The sequence below is a fragment of the Rana temporaria genome, chromosome 6, assembly GCF_905171775.1.
Source record: "Rana temporaria chromosome 6, aRanTem1.1, whole genome shotgun sequence".
Lineage (NCBI taxonomy): Eukaryota > Metazoa > Chordata > Amphibia > Anura > Ranidae > Rana > Rana temporaria.
Window position 1 is genome coordinate 100651826 of NC_053494.1, and position 14993 is coordinate 100666818.

The 14993-nt window shown below is 41.9% G+C and overlaps 1 protein-coding gene across 2 annotated transcripts in view; it reads right to left on the reverse strand.

The window, feature by feature from the left end:
- TMEFF2 (transmembrane protein with EGF like and two follistatin like domains 2) overlaps positions 1-14993 on the reverse strand; it is a 909969-nt gene that overhangs the window by 17380 nt on the left and 877596 nt on the right. The gene's annotated exons all lie outside the window — the stretch shown is intronic.

Below are 14993 nucleotides of genomic sequence, written 5' to 3' on the forward strand. Positions count from 1 at the left end.
ACACTCAGAACTACAAAAAGAATTGGGTCAAGTACCCTTAAATCCTGGGGAATATCACCAAATGTATGACTATATCATGAACCCACAGAAACACAAACATTTCACTAGACCCCTAACACCCTTTGAAACCATTTGTTTCCTGGCCACCACGAACACAAAAAATATTTCATTGACCTACACTTGGTTGCAGACCTATTATTTACAGGAACCCAACAGACATAAAACATTTTGGGAATCAACCCTAAAAATGTCTTTCACAAAAGACCAATGGATGCAGGCCTGCGTATTTGCCCATAAATGCACAATTAGCGTGAGACTACAGGAAACATCATTCAAACTCATAACAAATTGATACATCACACCAAAAAAATTGCATAAATGGTTCTCTACAGTCCCTGAACATTGTTGGCGCTGCAATCGAGAAGAGGGCACACTATATCACATATGGTGGGAGTGCGATAAGATTAAATACTTTTGGAAATGGGTAATCAAAACCATAAAACATATAACCGAAACAAAAATTCAACTAAATGCTGCATGTTGTCTTCTAAACATCACTAATTGCTCAGTAAGAAAATACAAAAATTCATTGACAAGATTTCTACTCACAGCAGCAGAAACAGGAATACACAGACACTGGAGAAATACCACCACTCCCATGACCAAGGAATGGCTAGAGGAGGTTCATCTCCTCAATGGAATGGAAGAGATCAGGGCAATAGCACAAGGAAAAACAGACAATTTCAATAAAATTTGGCCACGGTGGACCATCTTCAAACATTTAGAATCCTACAACACCTTTATTTAGAAATAGGCTCTTAAGACACAGGCAATCCTGATTAAGCAGTGTTGTTTTTTCATATCTGTTCTTATTCTATCCTTTTTATTTGTTCTTTTCTTCACCTTCTTCACCTTCTTCAGGGGATAACTAATTTCTTTTCTCTTTTTAGTTAATTATAACATATATATATACAAATTCAGAGTATTTTCCTTGATTACAATACTCAGTCTAGTCTTAGGCCTCGTACACACGACCGGGTTTCTCGACAAAAAACCAGCAAGAAAACTGATTCTTGCCGAGATTCCCGTTCGTGTGTACGAGGCATTCAGGTTTCTCGTCTGGAAACCTGGCCAGAATCTCGCCGAGAAAAAAAGAGAACCTGCTCTCTTTTTTCTCGTCGAGATTCTTGTCGGCCTGTTTCCCGATGAGAAACCCGAGAGTGTGTATACTTACCTGTTGCCGTGGAAACCTGCGCATGCTCGAAATGACTTTGACGCATGCGCGGTAGCTTCCACGGCATAGGTAGGGTGAAGCAAGGTGACGGCATCGAATGTGACGAGTGCATGCTCGTCATATGTGATGACATCACTGCGTTCTTTCCTTTTAAGAGAACCGCGGTTCTTTTGAAATGAAAGTCAGTACACTCCGTCGACAAGAGTTTCTTGCCAAGAATCTCGTCAGGGAAAACGACGGGTTCTTATTAAGTTAAGGAATCACCCACGGCACCTGAGTTGAACTAAGAAAATTAAATTTCAAACTATGATGTGCTTAAATAATGTTTTTTCTTTTATTGAAAATACTCTATTATTGAATTTAGTTATACTAAGTATTCACCTTATATACCAAACTACATGTACAAACGTTTGATTGTACACCTGTTAATTTTTAATATAAATAAAACTTGATTTTTTTCAAATAAATAAATAAATCAAAAAAAAAATAATCATTTATATTTCTACCTTTATATCTCCTAATCATATACCCATACTTTAAATTCTTAAAATCCTCATCTACCTAGCTGCTGCTTTGCCCCACTGTTTCGTTTCTGCCTAGATCGATTTCTAGGCTGGCCATACATGGTCGAATTTCGAAAGAATTTTCTTTTGAAAATCTGAAAATTAATGCATTTTTTATCCGACGATTTCGAAATTCGACCAACCAAGCCCCCTCCTGTTGCTACAGAAAATAACTTTCATAGCTGGGAAAATAAGATTTTCGAAAGAAAATTTCTTTGAAATTCGACCGATGTATGGCCTGCCTATGTCTACACATTTCTCAGGTCAGATTTCCCAATGATGAAAATAGTGGATTATTTTTGCATAATATGTGTTGAAAGAGCTACATGTAGTCTGCATGCTGTGTGAGAGGGTGACAACACAGGAGCATAAGTGGGAGACAGAGTGTTGTCACCTATAAATAGAAGTGCCTGTATAAAAACTTTAATGGCATCATTACTGGACATTATTATAGTAAAAAATGCAGGTTAAAATGTACTTTTGAGCTTACATATGCTTTAGTATTTCCTTTGAAAGATGTTCCTTATTTTCTGCAATCAGTATTTCATATATTTCTGCTCATTCCTTCCTTCTCCTGTAAAGTGTATCTGTGCTCTCTACAATGCTTTTATGTTTGTTTTTTTAGGAGACATAGTGGTTAAAGTAGCACAGAAGGACTTGTCACTCATCAGGTGTACTTAGATATGTTCTCGACATTGCACAAGCAGAACTTTACTAGCCATACAAAATTGATTTTTTATTTTCTTCAGTCCTTTAACTCTACATTGAACTTTCTTTTTTTTTTTTAGCTTTGGATAGAGTGAGGAATGGTAACAACTTCTATCACACTTCAGATGTTTTTTTTTTATATGATATTTTTCCTTCAAATTTTAAACACTGTATATGGGGTTCATTTACTAAAGGCAAATGGGCTGATCAGTTTGCATGGGAATTTTCCACTGGCTTAGTAAATGAGGTGAAATTCTGCCGACTTCCATCATCCAATCAAATGCAAGCAAAAAAATGTTCTTGCATGTGATTGAGTATTCTTTGCAAAGTAAATGTTTACCACATTCACTAAGCTCTTCTGTCTGACTGGCCAAGTTGTGGGGAAAATCACTCCAATGGGCACACATACTGCAATACATTCTTGGTTCTAAACTTCTCATTCCAATAGAAAAAGCAGGAGATTTTATTTTACTTTCTGTTCTGTCGGAGACCAACCAAATAGACAGGGAGTGAGGGTAATGAGGACAAAGGCAGCCATAAAAAGTTGACAGAGATTGTAACATTTTCTAAATTTATCCATAACAAAAATAGTTTAGACTGGTGTTGAACTTTATGGAACCTGCTTCTACTTTGAGGACATTGGGAAAAAAAATAGTAAAACCTTTGGCTCTGGCATTTATTGCTTCTGTAGGTGTTACCCATGCACTTACTTACAATTTAAGGGACACAAGAGATGCTGGGGCATATAATAAAGTTTAAAACTTGTCAATATCACAAAATGGTGGTGGTGTGACGTTAGCATTGGGGTGGGGCTATATACTGACGTCAGGCCGCCACCACCAGTCTTGTATCTGGCGGCTGTCTAAGTAAGTGCACTGCTGCTATTTTTAGCATCTGAATGTGTTTTATGGACTTTGTGTTTTGCCTTAAAGGGGTTGTAAAGGTAAATGTTTTTTCACCTTAATGCATTCTATGCATTAAGGTGAACAAACATCCGACAGCACGCCCCCCCCCCCCTGAGCCCCCATTGTACTTACCTCACCCCTCGAAAGTCCCACGCGCGTCCCCGTCATCCTGTTCGGTTCCCAGCCTGGCCGCTGATTGGCTAGGTTGGACGGATTGATAGCAGCGCAGCCATTGGCTGGCGCTGCTGTCAATCACATCCAATAATGCAGCTGGGCTGAGTGATACAGTCGGCAGCTATGGCCGCCGCTGTATCACGGGAGCGTGCTCGCAAGAGCTTTCCACCATGCGAGGGAGCTCGCATGAAGCTAGAAAGCTCTCGCGAGGAGGAGCCGAGACAGCCGCCGAGGGACCCCAGAAGACCGGGTTTGGGGACACTCTGTGCAAAACGAGCTGCACAGTGGAGTATAACATGTTTGTTATTTTACCAAAAAAAATTCTGCCTTTAGTGTTCCTTTAAGTTGATACACTTTATTACCAAAGGTATTGGGAGGCCTGCCTTTAAACACACATTAACTTTAATGGCATACCAGTCTTAGTCCGTAGGGTTCAATATTGAGTTGGCCCACCCTTTGCAGCCATAACAGCTTAAACTCTTCTGGGAAGGCTGTCCACAAGGTATCCAGAAGCACATTTGTGAGGTCAGGCACTGATATGCACGAGAAGGCTTGGCTCGCAGTATGTGCTCTAATTCAACCTAAATGTGTTCTATCGGGTTGAGGTCAGGACTCACTTGCTAATCCATGTTTTTATGGACCTTGCTTTGTGCACTGGTGCAAGGTCATGATGGAACAGGAAGGGAAAACCCCAAACTGTTCCCACAAAGTTGGGAGCATGAAATTGTCCAAAATGTCTTGGTATGCTGACGCCTAAAGCGTTTCCTTTACTGAAACTAAGGGGCCAAGCCTAACCCCTGAAAAACAATTCCAAATCATAATTTAGTAGACTAAAATGTACTGGAGATTTAGTTGACTAAATACGACTTAAACTAAAACACTTGCAGACAGGGGCGGACTGACAACTGATGGGGCCCCTGGCAATAAGAGATCATGGTTTACCGATCCTGACCACCCCATGTATATGTACTGCAGCAGGGTTGCCCTTTAGCGTGAAATCACGCACCTGTACCTGATTTTCGATTACCGGATCTGGGGCGCTCACGCGTGCCGCCAGGGACCAGCTTCTGCTGTGATTAGACACAGCGGGAGCCAATCAGTGGGTACAGCGGACCCAATGTCTGCTGGGACCCATCGATCATTCCTTAGGCAGGCAGAACAGTGGTTTGCCTATGTAAACAATGCAGATCGCCGTTCTGTGACAGAGATCTTTTGTTTCTGGTGAGTGTATGCTCACGGCTCTTCTAGTTGTTATGCCCAAAGAAGTGCGGGAGGGAGAGCAGAGTAAGAGCTGTGCGGGAAACCTGAAGATCGGCTGATATATGCTGAGAGACAGCATGTCTGCTCAGGATGTTGGTAACACAGTCATCCCTCGGTCAGCGATCAATATGCCCAAATGGACAGTCTGCCATTGCTTGCAGAAGACTAAAATGGGACTAAAACTAAAATGCCATTTTAGTCCTAAGACTAAAACTAAAACTAAATCAAAATTTGCTGCCAAAATTAACATTGCTAAATGCCTTCTTTCATCACAAGTATATAGCAGTCTTGTGATTTCTATCAGTTCCTGGTAAAGCTTGTAGGAGGAGTTTTCATACTGCACTGAGCTGTTCTATGAGGCTGCAGGGCTCCTGACCCTCTGTCTGGACAGGGGCAATTGACCCTGTGCTGATTGCATGCACTCTCCCAAGAAAGAAAAGCCTCTCTAGCAATACACACCAAACTGTGCATGTGCAGCCTGACACCAAAGGTTCTGTCTTATACAGACTTGTCCAGGGGGACAGGGCATGGAGCAGAGGATCTGTGTATACAAGATCAAACAACCTTTTTACACAATGCAGAGGATTTACCCAATAGGTTTCACAGTGAGTATAACAAACATGTTTACTGCATTAACAGACTGATTTTACTGTTGTGGGTTTAGTAACACTTTAAGGCAGGAAAATCAGTGGGCCCTGATGGTGATAGCTCCAGGGTGCTTAGGGCCTCTGCAGACCAGTTGGGGGGGGGGTGTCCTTCAATGGGTCTTAAACCTGAGCCAGAGTTTACAAAAGGTCCCTGAGTTGTGGAAGACGTCTTGCCTTGTTCCTGCACTGAAGATACCAAATCCTTGTGGCTCCAAGGATTACGGATACAGTGGCTTTGATCTCCCACATCAAGACATTGAGAGACTTGTTTTACATCAGTTATGGCCCATGGTAAATATCTTGACATTTGCACTTTGCCTACCAACTGAGACTGGGAGTATGCACACCTGGATAAGCCAGCGAGCACTGTAAAGGTCATATTTATTTACTTCTCTAGTGATTTTGATGCTATAAGGCTGGCTATTCTGGGAAAGAAGCTAGCAGCCATACATGATGATGTCTCCATTGTGTCATGGATTGTAGACTGACTGGATGACCACAGTATGTGCATTTGTAAGACTGTGTGTCGGATAGGGTGGTAAGCAATATTGGGACAATATTGGGAGCAATATTGGGAGCAATATTTACTGTCTATGCCACTGATTCAGCTACCAGACAAAGTCTTGCCATCTTCGGAGGTTTTCTGATGACTCTGTAGTAATGGAAAACAGAGGGCATCCAGAACAGTCCACCTTCTGGTTATAAGCCCCAGAAAAAACAGCAGCTCACACCAGTATTGATCAAGTAAACATGAGAAGAACAGTGGGACTTATTATGGGAATGTATTTAAAACATTCATGTATATTTGAATAAAAACATATTCACAAGAGACAAAAGATTATGGCCATGGCCATAATGGCCATTCCCTGAAGACGTCCAAGAGGACAAAACACGTAGGGGCAGGGAGTCTTTGGATGCTGATGTCATTGCGCACGCGTGCCCCTTTGGACAGCGTTCTTTTTATTATAGAATGTATTCTGTTGTCCCTTGTGACCCAAGGTACTTTTTAGGAGACATGGTGAGTCTTTTGAAGACTTAATTTCATTGCCACAAGTATGTAGAATGAAGAAAGTTTTTTACACAAAGTTGGCAATTTTTTTAAAGATATTTCTCACATTCAGCATGGGCATACTTAGAATTACACCCCAAAACACATTCTGCTACGCCTCCTGAGTATGGCGATACCACACATATGAGACTTTTTCACTGTCTGGACTGAATATATACCCAACATTATATCAACACATTTTGATTTTTGAATATCATCTGAATTAGGGCTGATGACTCTTAAGAGGAGTACTGAGGCCAGGCATCATGTTGTTTTCAAGAACCTATGTACAGCACCCTACTGACCCCTTTATCAGCCATGATCTGCGTGGGGTGGCATACAGAAACATAGAGACCCAGGGATCTAGGTCTAAAATAAGGAATGAAACAAAAATGGGAAGGCTTTATTAAAGTTTTTAGCATGTCGATGAGTAGTAAGAGAGAAACCAGGGAAGGCTAAAGTGTATTCTCAAACAGAGATACGCTTAAACATATCTAAGATATGACGGCTTGCGCCGTCCTATCTTAGGTTGCAATATTGAGGCTGGCCGCTAGGTGGCGCTTCCATTGCGGTCGGCGTAGAATATGTAAATCAGTAGATACGCCTATTCACGAACGTACGCCCGGCCGCCGCAGTACATTTATGCTGTTTACGTAACGCATTACAGGCCTAAAGTTATTCCATCAAATAGATGGAATAGTAATGTTAAGTATGGCCGCCGTTCCCGCGTCCAAATTTGATATTTTTACGTCGTTTGCGTAAGTCGTCCGTGAATAGGGATTTACGTTGTTTACGTCCACGTCGAAATCAATAGGCCCGTGCGGCGGACGTAGCCGCAATGCACACTGGGAAATGTAGGCGCACGGCGCATGCGCAGTTGAAAAAAAACGTCAATCACATCGGGTCAAGCCTCATTATCATAAAACACGCCCCCTTAGACAAATTTGAATTAGGCGCCCTTACGCCCGCCCGCTTTAGGCTACGCCGCCATAACTAAGCAGGCAAGTACATTGTGAATCATGTACTTGCCTCGCTAACTTACGGTGGCGTAGCTTAAATGCCTTAAGCTACGCCGCCTTAAAGTTGCAGCCATCTATGTGAATCTAGCTAATAGTGTCTACAAACTATGGGAAAGATTTATCGCATTTATATGTTTTTTTTTACTAGTAATGGTGGTGATCTGTGATTTTTTTTGCGGTATTGCGACATTGTGACAGGTCGGACACTTTTGACACATTTTTGGGACCACTGACAATTACAGAGCGATCAGTGCTATAAATATCCACTGATTACTATGTAAATGTCACTGGCAGAGAAGGGGTTAACACTAGGGGGCAATCAAGGGGCTAACTGTGTTCCCTTTTGTGTGTTCTAACTACTTTGTAGAGATTATGAGATGTATGATCGGTAATGATCAAAGAAAGGTTCATATCCACTATTTTGTTAGCTAGGCTCCTAGCATTTGTGTATATTCCTCTTAGTTTTGTATTGAGAGCATAATATTTTCCACACAAAAAAAAAACTGTGCTGCCACTCGTGCACGCAATTGCACGTGGCCGGTGGCGATCGTGCCCGCTGGCCACACGCATTGGGTTCCCCACTGTGCAGCGGGCGCGTGCCTCCGGCGGCTTGTGCGCGACTTCTGGTGGCTCTCCTAAAGTGGCAGAATTTGAGTTCTGTTCCTGGAGTATATCCTTGTTTTTATGCATGCTAATATTCTGCCTGCTTTGGTAGCTGCAACTCTGTCCTGAATGCTGTTGCTTAATCTGTCATCTATTAGCTATCTATTAGCACCCTAGATCCTTCTCCAACCTTGAGTTCTCCCCCTAGTGAATATTTTGCATTTATGTTTTTTGCCCCCAAGTGCATTTTTCCACATTAAACCTCATTTGTCTGCCAACTCCTTTATTTGTTCAGGTCATTCTGCAAAATGTCTATGTCCTGGTGTGAGTTTATTACTCTGCTTATCTTCGTGTGATCTGCAAAAACTGAGACTGAACTAGTATCATATTTGACATATAGACACCCCCCCCTTCTACCTTCCCTGTCCTTTTGATACAAGGAAAACCCCTGTATATTGGCCAGCCAATCATGTGAGCTGTCAAACCAAGTTTCAGTTATTCCCACAAAGTCTAAGTCCTCTTCGTGGTACAGCGCTCCATAGCCACTATTTTGTTAGCTAGGCTCCTAGCATTTGTGTATGGGACTAACTAGGAGAGATGACAGATCGCTGTTTCTACTTTGTAGAGATTATGAGATGTATGATCAGTAATGATCAAAGGAAGGTTCATATCCACTATTTTGTTAGCTAGGCTCCTAGCATTTGTGTCTATGCCTCTTAGTTTTGTATGAGAGCATAATATGTCCCCCCTTTGTTTCTCCTGGCTTTGTTTATGAATTTGAATTGCCCACTCCCTTACCCCGACATTGGTTGCTATGGGTGTATTTTCAATGCTATTACCAATGCTGACTCTTCGATCACTCTCTGTCACATGCTCCCTGTCAGCTATCACTTTCTCTGATCCCTCCCCCCAGCACCTAGTTTAAAAACCCCTTTAACTTTGTGGCCATCTTACTTCCCAATAGAGCTGTACCATCCCCATTAAGGTGCAGTCCGTCCTTACTAAAGAGCTGGTAACTGACTGAGAAGTCAGTCCAGTTCTCCAGGAACCCAAAACCCTCTTTCCTACACCAGTTCCTCAGACACTTTCAGTTCACTGAGCTCCTGCTGTCTCTCTGGTGTGGCTCATGGTACAGGTAGTATTTCAGAGAAAACTACCTTGGAGGTAATTTTCCTCAATCTATTCCCTAATTCCCTGAAATCGTTTTTTAGGACTCTCCACCTTCCTCTCACTCTACCAATGTGTACCATGACCACTGGGTCCATAATCTGTCCACCTAATCCGTGATGTGTTGAATCCAAAAGCCCAGTAAACAACACACTGTTTGGCAACCCGGTCTTTCTGACAGATTGTCCTCTCTGTCTACCTTATAAATGAGTCTCCCACTACCAGCACTTTTCTGGCCTTTGCGGTATCACTGCTCCCCTCCTTACTGGAGCCGCCTCTCCCCTGGCAGCTAGGGGAGGGCGCCTGCTTCAGCATTGCCACCCCTGAGCTTATTACCCCCATCATTATGCAACTTTACATATTTGTTGGGGGGTACTAACTCAGGACTGGCCCCCTCTAGACTGGCCCCAGCCAGCACCTGCTGGGTAATGTCCAAACTCCTCTCTAGATTGCTAATGATTCTCAGTGTTGCCACTTGACTCTCCAGAACCAGGATCTGGGTTTCCAGAGAAACAACTCGCTCACATCTTGCACAGCAATATGCGCCCTCGATTGGCTCATCAAACAAGCATTCATGGAGCAAGTGGCAAGTGGCGAGTGGCATCACCAACCCCGTTGGACATTTTACCTGCTATTCTATTGGGGATATTGGGTAAGACTAATTATTTATAACCTACCATATTCCCAGCTCCCAATTTCTAGTGCACCCACAGTAGGGGGCACTCACAGCAAATGGGCACTCACAGTGCTCTGGCACTCAAAGCACTCGGGCACTCACAGCACTCAGGCAATCACAGTACACGGGCACCCTCAGTACCCAGGCACTCATAGTACACGGGCACTCACAGTACACGGGCACTCACAGCACTCTTGCACTCAAAGCCCTGAGCACTCACAGTACTCGGGCACTCACAGTACTCGGGCACTCACAGACCTGGGCACTCACAACACTCAGCACTCACAACAGTACTCAGTTAAACCACAACTAGAATACCACACTAGAATATCTCCTAAATGATGCACATTTAGAAGATATTCATTTAACCTACATGTAAGCTTTATTATAAGCTTACCTTTAGATAAAAATGAAAATAGAGAATTTTCTACCACTTTAAGCTTTAGGAGCTAAGGCTTGCCTGAGAATTACAAGTCCCTCTGAGCATTGCTTGCAGTTATTAGGTCATTTTAGCTAGGGAGGAATATCTGCCTGTCAATATCCTTTTGTATATATGAAATATACAGTATCTTAGAACGTGTGAAAGTGTCACCTCAAAATATAATCCTTCCTCAAAAACAAAACTTGTAATCCATTAATTTCAGGAAAACTTTTTTACATTAGGGGCTTATCTTAATGAGAAGCTTAAAAACCATAATGAACTAAAACTCATTAAAGCGTATAGGTTTATAAACTTATGGTTAATGCCATTGTTAAATTATTTTGAATAAAATCTATACATAACAAGTAAAAAAGCATGCATTTGTGATGCCCAATACAGTTCTACTAAGAAAAGCCATTACAGCTTGCATGCTTTTTAGCATCCTTTGCAAACTGAAAAATTAAAGAGGAAGTAAAGTCTTATTTTTTTACTTGTACCTATAGATAAGCCTACAATAAGGCTTACCTGTAGGTACTGTGAATATCTCCTAAACTTGTTTACCATACTGGACGCGCCATAATCGCTGCTCCGGCCACTCACAGCCCCGGAGCCCCCAAATCCAGAAAAAACACCAGGGAAGATGTCAGCCACCTCAGCGGTGTACAGGCACCACTGGAGGGCTTTTTTCTGAGGTATTTCAAAATGAGCTACTATGCAATGCATAGTATCTCATAATGCCTTTGTCTTACAGGTTTTTTTGTTCACCAGGGTTTACAACCTCTTTAAGACAATACCATCTCTGTTGAAATTGGGAAGGGGAAACACATCCTTCCCCTGACAACTGCACAAAAATATGCTGACCACACTGGTAAGTTTAAAATACACAATATTTGCCTATTTTGATTCTATACAGTATATGTAAAATAGAGTAAGGACTAGGGCCAGACAGAGAGAGATGACTTTGACACAGTTGGCCAGCTTGAACATGTATTGCAATATAAGAATTGCAACTAAGAATCCCCATTTTATAAGAAAAATATTACTATATGTAAAGGTTAAAGGGTTTGTAAACCCTTGTTTATTTTTTTTTTAAATAAAAAATGTATCATACTTCCCTCCACTGTGCAGTTCGTTTTGCACAGTGTGGCCCCCGAACGCCCCTGGAGAAAGTGTTCTCCCTGGGGGTTACCTTGCAGGTGCTCTACCGAGTCCAGCATTTGTGTGCATAGACACAGAATGCTGGACTCGGCCCCTCCCCACGGCGCCAGCGTCATTTGATTGACAGCAGTAAGAACCAAAGACTGCGCTGCTATCAACCTATCCAATCAAGAGCCAAAAACCCTGGGCAAAGAGGTACAGCGCATCTCCGCTGAAAGAACAACTGGGCTCAGGTGAGTAAAACGGGGGGGGGGGGGGCTAGGGGGTCGGTCAGTGTCAGAAGTTTTTTCACCTTAACCTCCATTGCGGTTTTCCCGAGTGTGGCTCTGGGTTAAATTTCAGTACCATTAGCGTTAACCCCGAGCCCCCCGGGATTGCATTGCAGGATCCTGTTGCAGTATACTTACCTTGTCCCCAGGATCCTGCGATGTCCCCTGCTGTGTCCACGGGCTGTGTCCTTTGCCTGATGCCTCGAATTCAAAAAGTACTAAATTCATAACACATACAGTACACTGTAATCTTACAGATTACTTTACTGTATGAAATAATTTCACATCCCTTTTGTCCCTAGTGCTTTGTCCAGTGCCCTGCATGCAGTTTTATATTATATATGCTGTTCTTTCTGCCTGGTAAATTGAGAATGTCCATGGCAACCGAAAAGTGTCCCTTTACGTCAAAAGTGGTTTTAGAACAGCTAAAAAACAGCTATAGTAAATTAGAACACTTTCAGAATTGAGCAATATTGAATCGTGGTTAAATAAGTTGTATCATTATTATTTTTTTATAATTATTTATCGTTATTTAGTATATTATAATTTATGATTTAGTGTTTCAAGCTTTATCATACCTGGGATATCTACTAGACTCTTGTTTGGACAGATTTAAGTGCGTTATGAATAAGAATTACAGGCCTACAATTTTAAACACCAAATTTCTATGCAAAACAATTGTACCGTTTTGAGTCGCAACAATCTGACACAATCATACCGCCAGGGTGGCTACTGCATAGGATGCATTAAGGTGAAAGAACACAAGTGTTTATAACCCCTTTAATACATGATTATACCTCTTTAGTATCTCTTGTACTATATATATATATATATATATATATTAGGGCTGTGGAAATTAACTATTAATTCATCGATTAATCTTAAATTTTTTTGATCAATCAAAATTTTTTTGATCGATCAACATTATTTTGGTTGGTACTCATCTCTCCGCCGGCTTACGGGCCTTCAGGGAGTTCCGTCGGAGATCCGGTGACGTCATGGACACCGGCGGGGCTTACCGTATCCATCTGAAGGGCTCCTTTGCTGTGCCTTCATATCTGCATGCCGGCGGGACCTTACTATTAGTGTTGAGCAGAATATGCCATATTCGATTTCGCGATATATCTCGAATATATATTCGAATATTCGAGATATATTCGCTAAATTCGAATATTCGTGATATTTTATCGAAATTAATTGAATGCGATTTTTCGCTATTGCGAATGCGAAAATAATTGCGATTTTTTAATAACTGCGGTAGGAGCGCTCTGATTGGCTTAGAATATTCGTGATATTTTATCGAAATATCGCAACATGCGAATGCGATATTTATTGCGCAATTTCGAGATATGCTGGAGGAGCGCTCTGATTGGCTCAGAATATTCGTGATATTTTATCGAAATATCGCAACATGCGAATGCGATATTTATTGCGCAATTTCGAGATATGCTGGAGGAGCGCTCTGATTGGCTCAGAATATTCGTGATATTTTATCGAAATATCGCAACATGCGAATGCGATATTTATTGCGCAATTTCGAGATATGCTGGAGGAGCGCTCTGATTGGCTCAGAATATTCCTGATATTTTATCGAAATATCGCAACATGCGAATGCGAAATTTATTGCAGATATTTCGAAAACTGCTGTAGCAGCACTCTGAAATCGAATATGTATGATATTTTAACCAAAATACATATTGCGATTGCGATTTTTCGATCGCGCATGCGCAATTGCGCGAACAACACGCGACCATTTCCTGGAGCCTTGCCAGTTTCCCAATATTACAGCAACATGGTGGGAAGCAATTTCTCAAAGTCTGAGGAAAAGTTGCTGATTTGTGTAAGTATTTTGACCACTGTTATTTCATCATCTTCAACTGCATTTAAGTCTAGTTTAAAAGTTAGTATATATGATCAGATATTAGTATTTAACCAAAAATGTGTCTCCTGCTTTTACAAAACTACAAGTCCCAGCATGCCTGGACAGCTGCAGACACCCTGGTTGGCAAATGTGTATTTAGGCACTTTTCCTTGTTATTTAGCATAATGAATTTAAAATTTTTTTGGACATAGGACGTATGCGAACGTCCTGACTTCAGTGTCCTCAAGGCCCAAGGACGTTCGAATACATATTGCCCTTTAGATGTTGCAGAACTACAACTTCCAGCATGCCTGGGAATGCTGGCACTTCTAGTATTGTAAGTTCTGCAGGCCCACATTTTTCAGGCCTTTATGCACGGGTCTCTAAACTGTGGCACCCTAGATGCAGCAAAAGTAAAATTCTTAGCATGCACTGAAAGACCGTGGCTGATGGGAGTAGTAGTTTTGCAACAGCTGGAGGTGGACTGGTCTTGAAACCCAGAGTTAGGTAACAAACCCGTAGTGTTTTGCAACCATTCTGCCTCCAGCTGGTTATTTTCTGTTGAAAAGCCTGTGGCGTGCAAAACACAACCCAAAAACTCCACCCGGTGCAAGGAAAAATTTGCACACACCTAAAGAGTGACATCACAAAAAACTGCGACGGTTGCATACGTCAGTGGTCCTCCGAAAAGGTCCCGTCTCTGACCCCCCGGGGCGTTAGGCTCCTGACAGGGAAAAGAGTTACTGTGGTCCATACAGCCGAAGCCATATGGACCCATCTCGGTCCAAGCAGCGCAATCAACACGCGAACAACACGCGACCATTTCCTGGACCCTTGCCAGTTTCCAACTTTATGATCGCAACGCAATCGCAGAGCAAGATGGTTGGAAGTAATTTCACTGTATCTGAGGAAAAGTTGCTGATTTGTGTAAGTATTTTGACCACTGTTATTTCATTATCTTCAACTGCATTTTAGTCTAGTTTAAAAGTTAGTATATATTCATAATTATGCAAATGATAATGGCTGCTATATTTATGTAAAAAAGGTGGCGACGGAAATGGCAGTATATAAAATCTGTCATGTTACCCCTGTCATTGATTAATAAGGCGAGAATGCTTCCAATTGTTGAATAGCATACATTTATGTCATATATCCATAAGGCTGTCAACAAAAGTATTACAATATACTTTGTTCTTCATCTTGCAGAAGTTCCTGGAAACAGGATACGATGAGCTGCGGAGGCAGCAAGAAAAACAGGGAGTTATAAGCTCCCTGATTGA